The following is a 17,550-nucleotide window of genomic DNA, read 5'->3' as shown; positions in this document are numbered from 1 at the left end:
TTGAGTACTTTCCGAATGCACTGTAGGTGTTTTTACACTACAGGTGTGTGTGAGTGAAAGAGATGTGCTCAAAGCTCTGTTTGTTTGCACAAGGGTTTGGCCATTTGTAAGACATACCACATGCATTTGACGCAGAGAGTCAAATGCAAGACAGCTGTAATTTATAGTAGATGTATAATACTGTCCTATTTTTATTGTTGCAATATTTGAAATATACGATATTGTAACACCTGGGGTGTAGTGGGTGAGAAGTCAGGCGCAGGAAGCAGAGTTCAGGGTAGTGCTAACTTTTAATGCACAACAACGGTGAACATACGCCAATCAAAACAAATGCCCCAAACACGGGGGACTTAAACAATCCGTGACACATAGCCGCGTACACATGTACATCGAACAATCCCGCACACAGCTGCTGGTAAATAAAGCCCAACCAATCAGCCTAAAACAAACACAGGTGAAACCAATAAACAGAAAAGGGGAAAAGGGATCAGTGGCAGCTAGTAGGCCGGTGACGACAACCGCCGAGCGCCACACGAACAGGAAGGGAAGCTACCTTCGGTAGGAGTCGTGACAGATACCTTTTTGCCTAACTGTAGAACTGTAATACTGTTGCATGACTTTTGATATTTTAAGTTGAAATTGTGCAGCAATATAGATTTAAAACAATCTGTTATATCAAATGAAGTGCTGTTAATATAGACCACATGGATAATTAAGTAAATCAGATTTACAAATAAAGGCTTGCTAAAGTGCCAAAATTCAGCATTTTAACCTTTTTTTTTACTCTTGAGATGGGAAGACATGTTTTTTTCTGAAATTTATGACAGAATGCCAAAATTAGGTGAAATCAAAAACAATGAGTTTTAAAAAAACCTCAGAAGGCACTAAATTGGTGGAACGCCCCATATCTAAATTCCTCTATCTTTACTCACCTTATTCTCATATTTAGCCACTAGATGTCAGGCTATACATTCAAACCATGGTGGAACAGGCCTTAACGCAAAGGAGGATAGCACAGCAATGACAGCGAACCAGATCCATCCAGTGAATGATTGTTACTTGAAATGGTGCCATTGATCATCTCATCAGCCTCATCTACACAAACACAATGCTATCTCAGGGACTTGGGGACGAGGCACACGTGCTGCTGTATCATCTGCTTGTCTGTCTACTAATTAGAGGACTCTGAATATTATTATCCTTTTATGCATAAATACATGTTTTTCAGTGAGGAAGTGAGTGAGATGTAGGGAGAAACAGAGAGATAGGATGGAGAAGATCGAGAGCGCAAGAGATAGAGATGGAGAGCGATGCCTGCTGTCAGATTTGATCTAGGTCAACAGGGGGAGTGCTCATTCTTTGATGCACGCCTGCGTACCAAATCTGTGATTGAACATTTTCTGTTACTCAGGCCTGCCACCCACAGTCTCTGCTCTCATTTTATCATGTGTCATTCCTGCTCATTAAATACTCATACATCTGTCCTGGCTGCCATGATGTAGTGCCTCCGAGCTCTGGTAGGGAAGGTGAAAGACCACTTGATTCTCTCTCTCTGTCTTTAATGAAAGCCAAGGGCACAGGGATGAATTGGCGGGTGATCAAATGTGTTCGTCAAATGTGTGATCATATCACCAACTGCACTGTGCTAATTTCAGTGGTTTGAAAATGAGATACCGATCGAATTCTGCAATGCTTCTCTGAAGGAGAGAGAAAAGAGCGCGAGAGAGATCTTTATATCAGGTGTTGCACATCCTGTACACAGCTGGGCCTAAAGTTGATGATTCAAAGTGCTTGATTACATATCTGAAATGATTCAAATGGGGTCTGAGCACAGTGTCAGTATTGTTGTGGATGCAGGGAGAGCGCTCCAGCCCACCCGTCTGTCACATGGAGTAAGGGGAAAGACATTGTGTGTGTTGGAGTCATCCCTGTTAAAGAGATTCTCCAGTACTTTTGTATACTTTTTAGCCAGTAGTTTTGAAAGCCAAAAGTGGTCCCTGAAAATGGCATACTACATCTATGCAGATGCACCACGTCATTGAACTCTATTGCACTCTGCTGTGTGTGCCTCTTGCTAGCTGTTACTTAAATGGCAAGGGGCTCATTGGATAGAACTCTGATTGCTAGGGGCTGGAAATGTAAGGAAAATGGCTCATCACAGCTTCCAGAAAAACAGTCAGCTTTCAAACTAGGGATTTTGTAAATGTGTTCATAGATTATGTTTGTATGAACTACACATTGACACATCCAGCCAAAGGGGGAGGTTTAAGATATACTTACAAGTCGCCAAAGTGCATGTCTTTAACACGGCTAGGCCCTATTTTCCTCTATCTGCTTGTTTACATCCCAGATTCCAGACTGTTAACCTTTTGCGTCATCGCATCGCAAGACATGCTTTACCCATTTACAACAGCCTAAACTCTATGTTTGGGTGCCGGACAAAATCGCAGCGATTGGGAGATTAGTTTTCTTTTCCATAGTAATGGTATGTGGTTATGATAAGGACTGGAGTCTGAGACAGTGTGGGTGTCGGGGAAGCCGTGTCTGGACCTTTCTCTGGTCGATGTCCTTTAAAAGAAGTCTAGCTTTCCTGTTCGTGCCACATTTGTGCCACCTTACCGAGCAGGTGTTGTGACATCCCTGCCACATGGCGAGTAGCAGGTATTATCCTTGGCTGTACCACACAATGCCAGACACCAGTGCCAAGATGCGAAACACATTCTCAGGGACGGGATCGACAACAACAATGGACGTTTTACAAGACCCAAAACAAAGCCTCTGCTTGCCTTAAGTGGAACAACAATGCAGATATCACATAACGAAATGATACTGCATGGTTACTCAGTTATCACTTCCGTTGTGATGATGCAATGTTTTGAAATGGAGAGGCTGGTGACCTGATGCTGTAGCTGAGGTGGCAGTGCAGGCTGGCGGCGAGCCTGTCTGTGTCCCTGTCTCCCAGGGCAGGCTGGGTGTACTCCTGCTTGGAGCTCCTCAGCTCCACTCCGTACTGCTGGGATCCAGGGTTCTGTGGGATCCGGGGGAGCCGACACTGTTACCTCGTCTGATATGAAAGCTTGATCAAAGCTGCCCCGTTCTGCCCGACCGATTTCCACAGGATTAAGGATTAGGGAGACATGAAGCTGGGAGAGAGGCACAGAGACCATCTGAGAGAGAAGGGGAGAAACAGAGGGAGGGTGAGACAAAGTCATAGGGATGTAGAGAGAGACAGAGCAATAGTATTAGAGAGAGGAGAGAGAGAGAAGGGGGATGGGTAATGATGGACAATCACTGTTATGAATGAATGGTGCTTTATGCAGCCATTTGGACTGGCACGTGCATCTGTTCCTAAATGAAAGTAGGAGTGCACAGCAGGGCCACTGAGGATGGAGTCATAGTGACAAACAGGCTGTAAACAGCAGGAACATGTCATAACAATGATGATGAAAAGGTTTATCTCTGTCTTTTAAACAATACCAGTAAATTCATGTTTATGACAGTTTGTGTCATTGATATGTCATCGATAGCTAGTGATCATTTGCCCTTTCAGTTCAATGTCGATCACTGGACTTGATGGAAGTGAGAACTCTGTTGAGATGATGAACACAAGATGCAGAACTTGCTAAATTCTAGAATTTGGTTGCGCGATACATTTCCTGTATATGATCAGATATGCTTATTTTTCAAGATGTAATTTGCATGTCGCAGTCTTTTTCCCCACACACACGCACCCTCAACACATTCTTATGTAATCAAAAGGGCAAATACCTAGACGTTCTAAATGCAGCTTATAGGAAATCCACAGTAAATCTTTCAATGACAGTCATTTTGTCTCAGCAGAATCATCAGCATAGCAGAGATTTGTCTCTTCAGATTGAGGAAAACCATGTGACTTTAACTCACACAGGGAGTGTGTATGGGCACCAGAGCAAAGATTGTATACCTGGTATTTTCAGGTGGGATTAGAAATAAAATAACAAAGATAGACCACAAAACTGTCTTCGACATTCTTGTAACCTTTATGTACTTTTTGGTCAACCTTGTGTTTTATTACACTGAAAATAAATGGTACCGTACGCTAGGGCTGGGCGATGAATCAATATCAATAATTATCGAGGTAATTACTTCCCTCAATAACGATATAAAAATGTTTAGATTCATTTTCGATAATGTCGAGATAGAATAATTAGGTACAGCAGCCCATTTGACCTCTGACGCAGCAGGAACGTGCGGAGAAGTGACAATGTGCACGTGGAGAGGTACACGCCCACTAGAAACCACTTAGCACCTCGAGTGATGGAGTAGCCACTATTAACCACGTAAAATGAGTGATGTAGGCGAAAACGGTGGCAGTGATAGCCATGGAGAAGGAGCCGCTTCCAACGAAGAAATAAGTGATCAAAATGGTTCATCTGTTTCAGTCATTTGGATTTTTGAAGTCCGACAAAGAGCAGAGCAGTGTTCGGTGCAAATTGTGCTGTGGACAGGTGGCTACGAAGTCTGGTAATACGACAAACCTTGATAAACGCCTCTCAAGCACCAGCCAATCAAGGGATGTTTGCCTGAAGCAGTCAACACTGACAGCGTGTATGCCCTACAAGCAAACATCGAAAAGACAAAGACATCACAAATGCTATTATGCATTGCATTGCTAAGGATATGTTACCAATTAGCACAGTCGAAAAAAGGAAGGTTTCAAGAGGCTTATCAATTGAATTGACCCCAGGTATGTGCTCCCTGGCCACAAACACGGAACTACTCTTTTACTATAAGTAGAATTGTATGTGTAGCTCATGTAATTAAAGAAAAATGTAACCTTTATTTAAGTAGGCAAGTCAGAACAACTTTTTATATACAATGACAGCCTATCGGGGAACAGTGGGTTAACCGCCTCGCAGATCTTTACCTTGTCAGCTTGGCGATTCGATCTAGCAACCTTTCGCTTACTGGCCCAATGCTCTAACCACTAGGCTGCCTGCCTAGTGGTTTGTTCAGGCATTAGGCATTCTTGAGTCTGAAGCACATATGCACCTTTTAATATTGTGATGATTATCGTTATCGAATGAAAAAATATACGGATATCGTGATAATTGATTTGCCATTTCGCCCGGCCCTACTGTACGCCACGCTTTTCACCAGTGGCAATGCAGCATATACAATCAGGATTGTATGTCAAATCAACTGTATATGTAAATGTAGGGCACTTACTGTATATATTCAAATCCCTTTAGGTATAAGAAAACAAGATGCTATTCATGCATAAAGATGGTCACAATGACCAGGTTATTTTGTAGGTGAACGTGTTGTAGTTAAAGTTGCATATGATAGTGGCAATGAATTGGGTCAAGAAGACATTGTTTTCTTATGAGGCAACTTCAGGGAGGCTAATTCATGCCTCGAGAGAATGAAAGGAATAATTTAGGTGGCAAACTGTGGATTGGACCATATCCCGTCCTTTATGTCTATGGTTTGGCACATCACATGTTGTTATTGGAGGTTATAACCTCTAGGGAATTCTAAGGGGAGACAAATAGGTAGAGCCATTCTCCTCCCCTTGGTTTCTATCTCTCTCTTTCTCTCACTTTCTCTCTCTACCTCTTTTGCCAAATTACTGGTTCTTAAATTGTACGGATGAACAATTCCTCATGTCCAGTCTTCCTTACAGGGTGAGAGTGAGAGAGGCAGACAAAAAGTGAGAGACTAGAGAGAGACTGAAAGATTGAGTAGCTAGCACTAGCTCATTTATGACCCATAACCCAGCAGGCAACAAGGAGGGAGAGAGAGGCTGCAGTGGGACAATGACAAGCTTCCAACCCCCCTCACAGCATCTGCCTGTCAGGCTGGATTAACAGGTCTGGTTGAGGGGTCAGGGGTCAGTGGCAGACATGTCTACTAGTACCTTACCCCAACAGATGTGCTGCTCCTCACTGGATCTAGTGAATTCATTGAGCATTTATTTCATAGCATTTATTGAGAGCATGGTGTACTTTAGGAGTTCTAAGAATTACAGTTCTCATTTCCTCACCACATCCCCAGCAATCTGATACTGGGTTTCTTTCTCCTAGCCAAGGGGTGTGAGAAGACTTCCTTTACTGCTATTGGCTCAAACCGAGGAGTCTCCTTACACACACACACACGGCCCTTGTCCTTAATGATGGATGTGCAGTCAACGTCATGCAGTGGCTTCAGCAATATAACCTTTGTGTGTGTGTGTTCCCTTGTTATGGGTATAAGCAGAAGGCCTGTTTTTACCAAAGATAGATGAGGTGATGAGAACAGCAAGCACCGCCCCTTCACATCGCATAGTAGCATTTTTAATTTGTCAGCATATCTATCTGTTCTTCGTTAGAGCCAATAGCAGTAAAGGAAGTGGTCCCTCTGTCACAGAAACTGTTGGCACGGAAACAGCACATTACACCATTATCCAATCCCCCTCCCAGTCCCCTAGCGTCATCCCTCCTCTCCCGTCCCTTCATCTCCCCTCCACACTTTCTCTATCATGCATGCTATTCTAGACATGAATGAAACCACAGCCAATCCTACTGTTGCCTTTACATAGACCAGAGAAAGAGAATAAGCAGGGTTGTTATACATTGAAAAACACACATAACCAGTCCTTTCTATTGCTGCTCATAGTGGTCTCTGTCTGTTTTTATTTCCATGTTTTACATTTTCCCTTCATATTGCAATGCAACAAATAGATTGTATTGTATTCTGTTTTTGTCACCACTCTGTGTTCTGTTTAGCTTGGTGCCATTTCCCCCCTCTGTTTCTCTCATGATTTAATCCTGTCCATTTCCCCCTTCTCTTTATCTCTGCTGACTCCTCCCTTCTCTTTATCTCTGCTGACTCCTCCCTTCTCTTTATCTCTGCTGACTCCTCCCTTCATTTCCCTCTCCCTCCGCTCTCTGACACACTCAAACACGCACACATGCCCTCCTCCCCCATCGCTGCAGTGTCTCAACTGCCTTGGAGCAAACCAGAGAGGAAATAGAACAGACAATAATAAGAGAGACGAGAAAGAGGGGGATAGAAAGAGAGAGAGTATGAGTGGAAGAGAGAGTGTGTTATAGGAGAATGTTGGACTAAGAGTGGATTGCACACTGCTTATCTCTCCCATGCGAGTGTTTGTCTGCAGTATCCCTGGTGAACGGACCCTGGACGTTGAAACGGTAAGCCTGCCTGCTTTATTTTCTCACACTCTTTCTTTTTGTCATCACCACTAAGTTGGCCCTCTTTGTTTGGCTGGGGTGAGGAGTTGCTGTGTAATTGGATTCAAGTGGAGGAACAGGATCTTTTTTTCTCCTCATGAAGGTGATGTTCTGAGATGGCACCAAGGCAAGGCTGTTTCTCCAGTTCCCTCCTCTCTGTGTAGGTGGACTAGGAGAGCCAGTGTCTGTGTACATATCCTCCTTGATACAGCCTTCATAGATACAGTATATGGTTATGTTGGGTAATGGTAAATAGGGATGTGTGCGTGCTCTGTCCATCTCATCGTTCATGAGCGAATGAGAATGAGAGAGGTAAGAGAAGGAGAGAGGTAAGAGAAGGAGAGAGGTAAGAGAAGAAGAGAGGTAAGAGAGGAAGAGAGTGAGAGAGGTAAGAGAGTGAGAGAGGTAAGAGAGTGAGAGAGGTAAGAGAGTGAGAGAGGTAAGAGAGGGAGAGAGGTAAGAGAGGGAGAGAGGTAAGAGAGGGAGAGAAGTAAGATAGGGAGAGAGGTAAGAGGGGGAGAGAGGTAAGAGAGTTGGGAGATAAGTAAGAGAGGAGGGAGAGAGGTAAGAGAGGGAGAGAAGAGAGGTGGGAGAGAGAGGGGTAAGAGAGAGAGAGAAGTAAGAGAGGTGGGAGAGAGGTAGGAGAGAAGAGAGGTGTGAGAGGGAGAGGGGTAAGAGAGGTGGGAGAGGGAGAGGGGTAAGAGAGGTGGGAGAGAGGTAATAGAGAGAGAGATAAGAGAGAGGGAGAGAGGTAAGGGAGCCAATAAAAGTACTGTCACGTAGGATCTGCTGATGACTGGCTTAGCGAGACAATGAATGTGACTGTGCGGTGGGAGGTGCACACACCCCATGGAGTGTTGCTCTGCAGGCAGGCACTGGGCTGGACAGATGAGCAGTGGCTTCACACCGGCATTTTAGCATCTGCCCTTGCAGCGCTCTGCCTGCCATCCCACATCAACAATAACATCAGCACATCGATCGAGAACCGTGTTGACCCAGGATGGGTGTGTGCGAGTGTGATTCTGAGAAAGTGACAGAGTGTGTGTGTTTCCTGCTCTCCAGTGGCCACAGCAGTGAGGGTCATTTGTGACATTTTGTGTCTCTACAATTCCTCATATCGCTAATGGAGCATTGCCATGACTCGTGGAGTGGGGGTTATTCGGCAACGCAGGGGTGTGTGTGTGTGTGTGTGTGTGTGTGAGAGAGAGAGAACCTGCGCAGGGAGGGGTCGAGAGGCTAGGGGTTTTAACAGTAGGGAGAGAGGAGAGATGGAGAGAATGTAAGGATAAACATTGAGGGGACAGGGCTGTTTAGCCAAGTGTCAGCTGGAGATGATGGACGATGTTGACTTGAGAACTGGCTGCATGCGATAGGCCCAAAGAATGAAGTGAAACAGCCAACATCCAGGCCCTCGGACATCTAAAAATGGAGGCAAAAATTGTGGAATAAAAATGCCTTGGGAACCTCTGGAGGAACACAGATAGTGAAATGAACCAGAGGATGTGAGATGAATAGCAACCTCTCTTCTGCTCCTCGCAACCTACAAAAGCAGACCACATTGCATGAATTTCTTTGCAATATTAATGTAAACGGGGAGAGAATATAAATGCACCGACGACGGCAAACTGAAATCAAGACTAGCATTTATTATAGCACTTGATGATACAGGCTGGCTTTAATGTGATTATACCATATTCATGTCATGAAGTGCCTATTAAGCAAACATTGGAGGAATACAGGATCTGCTTTCACAAATGAATGTAATGTAAGATTACATACACAGACTACTAACAGATCACTGTTTTTCTCTCCTTTTTACAAATTGTATGGCAATATTTTATATATCATTTTTCTGGCTATGTAACTGCAGTGTAACTTCTACATACAAAGGATAGACAGCCAAAGCATGTCTAGTGTCACTCTTGCAATCATCAATCCCAATAAATCAAATAAAATCATTGTTCAATCTAAATACCTATCATATTTTTGATGTGATATTATAATAAATGTGATGAATTAAAATCTATAACAATTTCACCTTCAATGTGTAAGATGTTAGGTTTACACATAGAATGTGCTAGAAGGACCATGTAGAGTAAAAATGTGACGTGTACCAAGCAAATGTAACAACAACCAAGCCCAAATATACTATATATACATCAGTATGTGGAACCCCTTCAAATGAGTGGATTTGGCTATTTCAGCCACACCCGTTGTTGACAGGTGTATAAAATGGAGCACACAGCCATGAAATCTCCATAGACAAACATTTGCAGTAGAATGGCCTTACTGAAGAGCTCAGTGACTTTCAACGTGGCACTGTCATAGGATGCCACCTTTCCAGCAAGCCAGCTTGTCAAATTTCTGCCCTGCTACCGCTGCCCCGGTCAACTGTAACAGCTGTTATTGTGAAGTGGATATGTCTAGAAGCAACAGAGGCGAAGTAGTATGCCACACAAGCTCACAGAAAGGGACTGCTGAAGCACATAGTACGTAAAAATCATGCAACACTCACTACCGAGTTCCAAACTGCCTCTGGAAGCAACATCAGCACAAGAACTGTTCGTTGGGAGCTTCATGAAATGGGTTTCCATGGCCGAGCAGCTGCATACAAGCCTAAGATCAACATGCACGATGCCAAGCATTGGCTGGAGTGGTGTAAAGCTCGCCGCCATTGGAATCTGGAGCAGTGGAAGCGCTTTCTCTGTTGTGATGAATCACGCTTCACCATCTGGCAGTCCGGTAGACGAATCTGGGTTTGGCAGATACCAGGAGAACGCTACGCACAGTGCCAACTGTAAAGTTTGGTGGGGGATAAATAATTCTCTGGGGCTGTTTTTCATGGTTCGGGCTAGGTCCCTTAGTTCCAGTGAAGGGAAATCTTAACGCTACAACATACAATGACATTCTAGACGATTATGTTCTTCCAACTTTGTGGCAAAAGTTCGGGGAAGGTCCTTTCCTGTTTCAGCATGACAATGCCCCCGTGCACAAAGCAAGGTCCATACAGAAATGGTTTGGCCTGCATGGAACACTAACCTCAACCCCATCGAACACCTTTGGGCTGAATTGGAATGTCGACTGCAAGCCAGGACTAATCGCCTAACATCAGTGTCCACCTCACTAATTTGCTTGTGGCTGAATGGAATCAAGTCCCTGTAGCAATGTTCTAACATCTAGTGGAAAGCCTTCCCCGAAGAGCGGAGGCTGTTATAGCAGCACAGGGGGGACCAACTTCATATTAATGCCCATGATTTTGGAGTGAGATTTTCAACGAGCAGGTGTCCACATACTTTTGGTCATGTAGTGTAGGTCCGACATTTCACATCTTGGTGTGCTTTACGTTATTGGGGTATGGCAACGATTTATACTGGTAACCCTAGAGAGAAGAAACTTGACCCATAGTGATGTTTGGCACTATCTCAAGTAGCTGCCATGTCAGTAATAGCTCCTTCTGCATTATGGGAGACGTCCACCAAAGACAGAACTAGTCTGGTCTTTCAACATATGCCTCATCACTCCTACAAGGGATAATTAACGAGGAGCTATGCGTTCTTTGGAAAATAATGAACATCATGGACGGTGTGTTCCACGACGTGCTTGTATCATGGGGTGAGACCATGGTGCGGCAGGGTAGCCTAGTGGTTAGAACATTGGACTAGTAACCGAAAGGTTGCAAGTTCAAATCCCCGAGCTGACAAGGTACAAATCTGTCGTTCTGCCCCTGAACAGGCAGTTAACCCACTGTTCCTAGGCCGTCATTGAAAATAAGAATTTGTTCTTAACTGACTTGCCTAGTTAAATAAAGGTCAAATAAAAAATTAAATGGTATAATACAATTCTTAAACTGGGGGGTTAAAGCCCTGAATACTGACTGACTGACAGCCTTGGTATATCAGACCGTATACCATGGGTATGATAGAACATTTATTTTTACTGCTCTAATTATGTTGGTAACCAGTTTATAATAGCAATAACGCACCTTGGGGGTTTGTGGTATATGGCCAATATACCACTGCTAAAGGCTGTATCCAGGCACTCGGCATTGCGTCGTACGTAAGAACAGGCCTTAGCTGTGGAATATTGGCCATTTACCACACCCCCCCGGGCCTTATTGCTTAAATATATCCTCAAACAAAAACATCCAGTAGCCTAAGATCCATCATTCTGTGTCTGTCTTTACTATTACACAATAATAAGTAGCTCTCTGGAAATAACTACTGAACCACAGGTCAGGGATCTTAAAAATATTAACTTAGAACATTTCCCCACTTCTATTTACAGCCTAGATGACACTCTATTATGATGTGGCTTGATCACCCATGCAATGAGAGTGTGTTTGAAGCCTGAAGTTGGGCTGAGAGGAGAGGGAATGTGGCTTAACCAAAGCAGTCAGGGGCAGAGTGTGTGAGCGGAGTTGAGTGGTCGAAAATGCCGCTCATGGAGCGCTCTGGCTGATGCTCCACGGTCTTTCCATTTGCTCTGCTAAAAACCACTGATGCTCCAAATTAGCTCCATTCATTAAAATCACAATTTAACCAACACCTATCAATGGTTGTGACTACCTGGCCCTACCATTTGGTTTTGAAGTATTGAAACCATATGATTTAAATGAAAAGTATTATAATAAACATGAAAAGGTGAATGTAAGAAGTGCTCATCTTTTCAAATAGGTTACATGTCAAATGAAACAGCATATAAACTCTCTAAATAGGTCAGGAGCCAGACAGGGAGCCTAAGAAGGAGCAAAAATGAATTATTTAGGCTATATTATTTAAATTATTTCAAAGCTATAGCCTAAAAAGAAATACATTGTAAAAGCATTTGCGAGTACGACACACTAGGCTGGTTGTCGGGGACATTAAGCGCTCAGCATTTAAGCAACATTTTGTTGTATTAAATCATTATAGTCTATACATTGCGCATATAGGCTGTTATTTACTTAGAATTATATATAAATTAAACGATGCCTTATTAGGCTCAGTCTACAGTGCATTTGAATCCATTTTTAGAAACACCAGTTTGGCCAGAGTCTGTGGCTTCACGCTCATGTGGTGGTCCCAGGAGAGCCGGTCAGCAGTGGAGAATATCCTCTCAGCATTTGCAGAGCCACTGTGGATGCTAAACACCCTTTTGGCCACTTTTGCCAGGCTGGGCAGGGATGCATATTTTTTTTCCTCTATAGGGAGGCCTAAAGGCTTTTAGGCAAAATAACCCAATCAAAACAGAAAGCTCTTTGCAAGTTGGAATACGCCAGGCCTATGGGCCAAAATCAATTATGACCTATTGTATAGATAATATAACAAAAATGAAGGAAACTTTTCAGAGATCAGATTTTTTTGTTAATAAATACTTTGCTACAATGACACGTAATTAGCTGCCCACCTCGTTCCTTTATTTTAGCATGTGCCGTAGTAAGTACACCATCATGCTTTCGGGATATGTGTCTTTTCAGATTCCACAATGATTCTTTAGTTGTGGACACTACATCACCACACTCCCTCTCCTGATCCTCCTCATCTTGATTTTGTCACCTTGATTTTGCACCTGTGTGTTTCTTTATGAAAATATTTAGCGAATTCCATTACAGTAGCTAAAGCAAGGGGCTATAGCAGCACACAAATACATGCTGGGCCGGGCATGCCCCGAGCTCATGAAGTGAGCGCCATTGGAGTGGGCTGGAAGGCCGACGCTCCAGAATCTCGCCCTGCGCTCCAGTCCAACTGGGTACGCGCTGCTCCTTGCTCCTCTCACATGCTCTGGTCAGTGGTCACTGGTAACCTTGGCTGTAATGATGGATGACAGGGATCAGCTTGTCATACCAAAGTAAATCACACTTCTCCATTGAGCGCGCTAAGGTTTTTCACACAAATTGGTTGAACTCACACACACACTCACGTCATGCCATGCCATTGCCCATGTGGTGCCATACATGACACAATGTAATATAACTGCCATATGGGTCTATATTACATACTTGAAATACTGGCACAGCAGTACTAGCGTAGCACAGCATGTTTCTGCCATTTTGAATGGGGCTTTTAATAACCTGCCAGTAAAGTTCCCCAAAGAACATATCAAACAGGACAAACAACAGTTATGTTCAGTTTCACCCCTGCTAACCAATCTCTAACATTGCCTCAGCTACTCCATTGTGTGACATAATGGCTTGGGACTGTTCTAGGGACAGCTCTAGCTTTAAAGTGTCATGCCCTTGTAGGGAGTAGACCTGGCTGACTTTACCACTTAAATCGATGATATTATATAGTACAGGGGAAATGATACAAAATGCCCCTCTCCTCTTGCACTTAAGTACAATGATTTCTGTGGACACATTCATGTTATATCATATTACTCTAGGCCTGCAGGCTGTGGGAAAAGCCATCAAATTGTTCTGCTAATTCCTTCAGCAATTGAATAACTCTGATAACCCACTCTGGAATGCAGTAAACACATAAATAACGCTTACTGTTAACTGTTTTTAGCAGGATACACCTTTCTCTTTGTTATTCTGTTAGGTCAAATACTGTGTCATGTCTTGTGACCCATTGTGCGAACTGGTTCTATCTCTGCTGGCACCTGAACCAACCAGTTTCTCTGCTTTTCTCCCCAGACTCAGGATAGGTGTTGCTCTAGTTACAGTGCCTTGCAAAAGTATTCATCCCCCTTTGCATTTTTCCTATTTATTTGCATTACAACCTGTGCTTTAAATTGGACATACACAAAATAGGCCAAATTGCTGAAGTGGAATGAAAAAAATGACTTTTTTTCTAAAAGAATCTAAAAAATAAAAACTGAAAAGTGGTGGGTGCATATGTATTCACACCCTTTGCTATGAAGCCCCTAAATAAGATCTGGTGCAACCAATTACTTTCATAAGTCACATAATTAGTTAAAGTCCACCTGTGTGCAATCTAAGTGTGACATGTTCTGTCAGATGATCTCAGTAGATATACACCTGTTCTGAAAGGCCCCAGAGTCTGCAACACCACTAAGCAAGGGGCACCACCAAGCAAGTGGCACCATGAAGACCAAGGAGCTCTCCAAACAGGTCAGGGACAACGTGGAGAAGTACAGATCAGGTTTGGGTTATAAAAAAATATCAGAAACTTTGAACATCCCACGGAGCACCATTAAATCCATTATTAAAAAAATTGAAAGAATATGGCACCACAACAAAAATGCCAAGAGAGGGCCGCCCACCAATAAAATCAGAGAGAGAGGATTTCTAACTCAGTTGGACTGAACTGAATTGGGGTGGAGCTTTGTCCGTTCATAGTAACATTACAGTAAATAAGGATTCGATTATCATTGAGTCTTATGAAAATCTACGTCAATTCATTTATATTTCTCTAGTTCCTTCCTCTCTTTCTCTCTAATCCGCTCAGAACCAGTCCCTGTGTGTATGCCTGAGGACAATGGGCCCTCTTCCCAGCACTCCTTACTGGGCGTAGAGCAGAGGGACTAACAGAGCATCTTTGTGTTCCATTCCTCACACATAACTGTAGTCATATGACAGACAGCAAGGAGGTGGAGGAGGGGAAGGGTGGTGGCGGGGAGGGATGGAGGAAGAGAAGGGTGGTGGCAAGGAGGGATGGAGGAAGGGAAGGGTGGTGGCAGAGAGGGGGGACTGGACTAGAGGACCATCGGGGGTGTTGAAGAGTGTTTCAGGGGCGACATTATTTGTGTGTGTCTGTGCTGTGACCATAGCTGCTGCTGGCTGTAGGTCAAGAACCTGGACAGCACGACCAAAGTGTCCCAGGGAAATAAATGAAGCCTACCTAGCTGGCGCATTTGGTTCCTTGGAAGTTGTGGGAACATATATTCACACAAGCCACATGTTTCCTGACAGGTAAATCTGAACTTTTTTTTTTTTTTTTAGTTCTGAGAACGGAAATGAACATTCTGCCTGTTCTGGGTACATAAATATTTAGGTTGCAGGGAGGTTCTAAGAATGTTTGTCTATGGTTCCTTGAATGTTTTCCTGGGAGGTTTTATTAACGTTCTGAGAACAGAAATTATAGGTTATTTGAAGGTAATTAAATAACGTTCTGAGGACATTTTTTTCAGTAAGATATACAGTGAGGGAAAAAAGTATTTGATACCCTGCTGATTTTGTATGTTTGCCCACTGACAAAGAAATGATCCGTCTATAATTTTAATGGTAGGTTTATTTGAACAGTGAGAGACAGAATAACAACAACAAAAATCCAGATAAACGCATGTAAAAAATGTTATACATTGATTTGCATTTTAATGAGGGAAATAAGTATTTGACCCCCTCTCAATCAGAAAGATTTCTGGCTCCCAGGTGTCTTTTATACAGGTAACGAGCTGAGATTAGGAGCACAAGGGAGTGCTCCTAATCTCAGTTGGTTACCTGTATAAAAGACCTGTCCACAGAAGCAATCAATCAATCAGATTCCAAACTCTCCACCATGGCCAAGACCAAAGAGCTTTCCAAGGATGTCAGGGACAAGATTGTAGACCTACACAAGGTTGGAATGGGCTACAAGACCATCTCCAAGCAGCTTGGTGAGAAGGTGACAACAGTTGGTGCGATTATTTGCAAATTGAAAAAACAAAAAAGAACTGTCAATCTCCCTCGGCCTGGGGCTCCATGCAAGATCTCACCTCGTGGAGTTGCAATGATCATGAGAACGGTGAGGAATCAGCCAAGAACTACTCGGGATGATCTTGTCAATGATCTCAAGGCAGCTGGGACCATAGTCACCAAGAAAACAATTGGTAACACACTACGCTGTGAAGGACTGAAATCCTGCAGCGTCCGCAAGGTCCCCCTGCTCAAGAAAGCATATATACATGCCCATCTGAAGTTTGCCAATGAACATCTGAATGATTCAGAGGACAACTGGGTGAAAGTGTTGTGGTCAGATGAGACCAAAATGGAGCTCTTTGGCATCGACTCAACTCGCCGTGTTTGGAGGAGGAGGATTGCTGCCTATGACCCCAAGAACACTATCCCCACCGTCAAACATGGAGGTGGAAACATTATGCTTTGGGGGTGTTTTCATGCTAAGGGGACAGGACAACTTCACCGCATCAAAGGGACGATGGACGGGGCCATGTACCATCAAATCTTGGGTGAGAACCTCCTTCCCTCAGCCAGGGCATTGAAAATGGGTCGTAGATGTGTATTCCAACATGACAATGACCCAAAACACACTGCCAAGGCAACAAAGGAGTGGCTCAATAAGAAGCACATTAAGGTCCTGGAGTGGCTTAGCCAGTCTCCAGACCTTAATCCCATAGAAAATCTGTGGAGGGAGCTGAAGGTTCGAGTTGTCAAACATCAGCCTCGAAACCTTAATGACTTGGAGAAGACCTGCAAAAGAGGAGGTGGGACAAAATCCCTCCTGAGATGTGTGCAAACCTGGTGGCCAACTACGAGAAACGTATGACCTCTGTGATTGCCAACAAGGGTTTTTCCACCAAGTACTAAGTCATGTTTTGCAGAGGAGTCAAATACTTATTTCCCTCATTAAAATGCAAATCAATTTATAACATTTTTGACATGCTTTTTTCTGGATTTATTTGTTGTTATTCTGTCTCTCACCGTTCAAATAAACCTACCATTAAAATTATAGCCTGATCATTTCTTTGTATATATTTTTTTTAATATTTCAATGTGCGGGGTACAGGTTAGTCAAGGTAAGTTGCACATGTAGGTAGGGGTAAAGTGACTATACATAGACCATAAACAGCAAGTAGCAGCAGTGTCGGGGGGGGGGGGTCAATGTAAATAGTCAGGGTGGCCACTTGTTCAGTAGTCTTATGGCTTGGGGGTAGCAGCTGTTAAGGAGCATTTTGGTCCTAGACTTGGCACTCCGGTACCACTTGCTGTGTGGTAGCAGAGAGAACAGTCTATGACTTGGGTGACTGGAGTATTTGACAATTTTTTGGGTCTTCCTCTGACACCGCCTAATAGAGATCAACCGATTAATCGGAATGGGCGATTAATTAGGGCCGATTTCAAGTTTTCATAACAATCGGAAATCGGTATTTTTGGACACCGATTTGGACGATATTTTTTAAATATTTTTTTACACCTTTATTTGACTAGGCAAGTCAGTAAAGAACACATTGATATTTTCAATGACGGCCTAGGAACGGTGGGTTAACTGCCTTGTTCAGGGGCAGAACAACAGATTTTTACCTTGTCAGCTCGGGGATTCAATCTTGCAACCTTACGGTTAACTAGTCCAACGCTCTAACCACCTGCCTTACATTGCACTCCACGAGGAGCCTACCTGTTACGCGAATGCAGTAAGAAGCCAAGGTAAGTTTCTAGCTAGCATTAAACTTATCTTATAAAAAA

At 43.5% G+C, this 17,550-nt stretch overlaps 1 protein-coding gene and 1 long non-coding RNA gene across 2 annotated transcripts in view; one reads left to right on the top strand and one right to left on the bottom strand.

Annotated features, from left to right (window-relative positions):
* Window positions 1-271: 271 nt before the first annotated feature.
* The window catches only part of LOC135562411 (uncharacterized), a 43,878-nt gene continuing 26,599 nt past the window's right edge, over window positions 272-17,550 (bottom strand). The window contains exon 2 of the long non-coding RNA XR_010459927.1: window positions 272-3,167. This is a non-coding gene — a long non-coding RNA (uncharacterized LOC135562411). The remainder of the gene's footprint in view (window positions 3,168-17,550) is intronic.
* LOC115101246 (guanine nucleotide-binding protein G(z) subunit alpha) overlaps window positions 6,913-17,550 on the top strand; it is a 48,116-nt gene continuing 37,478 nt past the window's right edge. Inside the window, exon 1 of the mRNA XM_029620589.2 lies at window positions 6,913-7,172. The gene's annotated coding sequence lies outside the window, so the exon portion shown is untranslated. The remainder of the gene's footprint in view (window positions 7,173-17,550) is intronic.

The sequence above is a fragment of the Oncorhynchus nerka genome, linkage group LG19 (genome assembly GCF_034236695.1).
Source record: "Oncorhynchus nerka isolate Pitt River linkage group LG19, Oner_Uvic_2.0, whole genome shotgun sequence".
NCBI classification, from domain to species: domain Eukaryota; kingdom Metazoa; phylum Chordata; class Actinopteri; order Salmoniformes; family Salmonidae; genus Oncorhynchus; species Oncorhynchus nerka.
The sequence above is the reverse complement of the archived record's forward strand: the minus strand, read 5'-3'. Positions and strand labels throughout refer to the sequence as shown.